The sequence below is a fragment of the Petaurus breviceps genome, unplaced genomic scaffold, assembly GCF_028583685.1.
Source record: "Petaurus breviceps papuanus isolate PSGF00001 unplaced genomic scaffold, PetGlider_PUasm1.0 313, whole genome shotgun sequence".
In the NCBI taxonomy this organism is placed as follows: domain Eukaryota; kingdom Metazoa; phylum Chordata; class Mammalia; order Diprotodontia; family Petauridae; genus Petaurus; species Petaurus breviceps.
The window spans coordinates 1,392,225-1,394,514 of NW_027186073.1; positions in this window are offsets into that span (position 1 = coordinate 1,392,225).

Consider the following 2,290-nt stretch of genomic DNA (forward strand, 5'->3'; position numbering starts at 1 on the left):
CTCTCCCAAGATTTTAGCCTTCTCCCTCCCTCTCTTCTCTCCTTCTCCCCTCCTCCCTTTCTTTCCCAAGATTTCCCCCTCCTCCCTCTCTCTCCTCTCCTCTTCCCTATCTTTCTCCCTCTTCCCTTTCTCTCCCAAAATTTCTCCTTCCTCCCTCTCTTTTCTCCTTCTCCCCTTCCCTTCACTCCACCTAAGTTGCCTCCTCCAACGTTTCCTCCTCCCTCTCCTCTTCCTACCTAACCCCCCCAGGTTTCCTCCACCTCCCTCCCTCTTCTCTTCCCTTCTCCCTAGCCCCTCACCTCCCCCAGGCTTCCTCCCCCTACTCCTTGGGCAGACAGAGTTGCCTCAGCCCCCAAGCTGACTTGAGGCTCTGGGAGAGAGTCTCTGGGTGCATGTGGGGCCCCCTGTGGAGTATTGCAGCATCCCCAGGGTCCACCCTCTGGTATTTCCACCAGACAAGCTCGGGAGGTCTCTCCACCCATGCTTGCAGATGATAGATTAGATCCAAGGCCTGGGTTTAGCTAATGGGAGAGCCAGAGAAACAAAGGTTCTTTAGAGCAATCATCTCTCTCCATAGTGAGATTTTAATTGGTGGGCAGTATTTTTAAAAAATTAATCTTATGATTTAGTAAGCACACCCAAGTGATATACCTACTAAAGCCAAGTGTTAGAATAAACTGAATTTAGAACCAGATCTTTCAAAAACTACATACAATGTTAAAGATTTTTGAAAATAGTGAAATATATTGGATCACATTGCTCTTAAACACAAATGCCTCATATTAATACAATTAATTGCTACTAATTATTAATGGTAATAGTTGAGTGAGAACAAAAAGGCCTTTTGTAATATCCATAAGCAAGACAGAGATAGGGCCTGGATCTATGAGTTTCTTGGTACAGGGAACTCCCAGATGAGAAAATTCTCTCTACCTTCTCTGTCATTTATAGTTGACTTGCCCAGAGTCATTCTGCCACATGAATCCTGGTCTTCCTGGCTCTGAAGGGTTTCATATTTGATCTTCAAGGTGATGGGGAGCCACCATACATCAGTGGTGAAAAACGAAGGGATTGGTGACATTCAAAGTCATAGAATCATATTAAATTGAAAGGGACCACAGATGGTATTTAGTCTTGCAAATAAGGCAGTTGAGGGTCAGAGACATTAAATGACTCTGTAATGAGGGGCCTTACATAAAGAAAGGCCCTGTGTTTAGACAAGGCTGTCCCCACTGCCTACAGCATGGCAGGTGGTATGTGAAGGGAGTGTGAAGGGAGGCACATAGACATCTCTAGCCTCTTCTCCCCAACCTTCCGCAAGGGAGACTAATTCCTGCTGGGAGAGGTGGGGGAGATGGAGCAAAAGTCAGAGCTGGAAGACATTCTTCTCTCCACAAAGAAAGGATACCAGGCTAGAATTATACCCATCTGCTCTTTTAAATGTTGTTAGTCTAGGGGATATGATTAGCATCAAGCTAACTTCTGATTGTCATTATTGGAGGAAAAGGGGACCCCATCTAAGGTTTGACCCCTTTCCTACCAAACACCAATTCCACAATGATCACAAGTAGGAAATAGCAAAGAAAACCATTTATCCAAATCATAGCAAAAAAGAAATCAGAGAAGATATACATAGGAGAATATATGTGTGCATACATACATATGCCAGGCAGAACAGAGTGAAGGAGGTCTCCCACTGGGAGGGAGAGAATTCAGCCAAGAGGGAGTTCCAGATCTCAGTCAAGGGAAAATTCCCCAGTCCCTAGAGTAACAAACAAATTGAGACCATCAGCTCCACTCATGTCTTCTCAGAGTCTCTAACCTGAAGTGGGGTTGGCCCCTTCCATTTTCTTTCTTGAAACTGGAAGCCAGAAGCATCCAAAGTGACTCAAAGTTTGAAAAGTTCCAAAGAGGCTAGAACAAGGCTGGAGTTCCCTTGCCTATCACCAATTCCACCCCATCCCTTTCATCAGCCCATTCATCTGCACCAATAAGAAGAGAGGCCAATACCAAAGGGCCTTATATCAATGGTTATAACCCAAATAATAATAGTTAACATTTATGTCGGGTATGCATAGGTGTGTGCTGCTATGTTGCCCATATAAGTTAGGTGTATCCACATAGGTCTATCTACCTATGGCTTGTAGGAAGGCAAGAATAAATATTTTTATTGTCTCCTCCCCCATCCAGGAAGGGACGGAGGGAAAAAAGAAGGAAAGAAGGAGAAGAGGGAGGGAAGAAGAAAGGAAGGAAGGAAGGAAGGAAGGAAGGAAGGAAGGAAGGAAGGAAG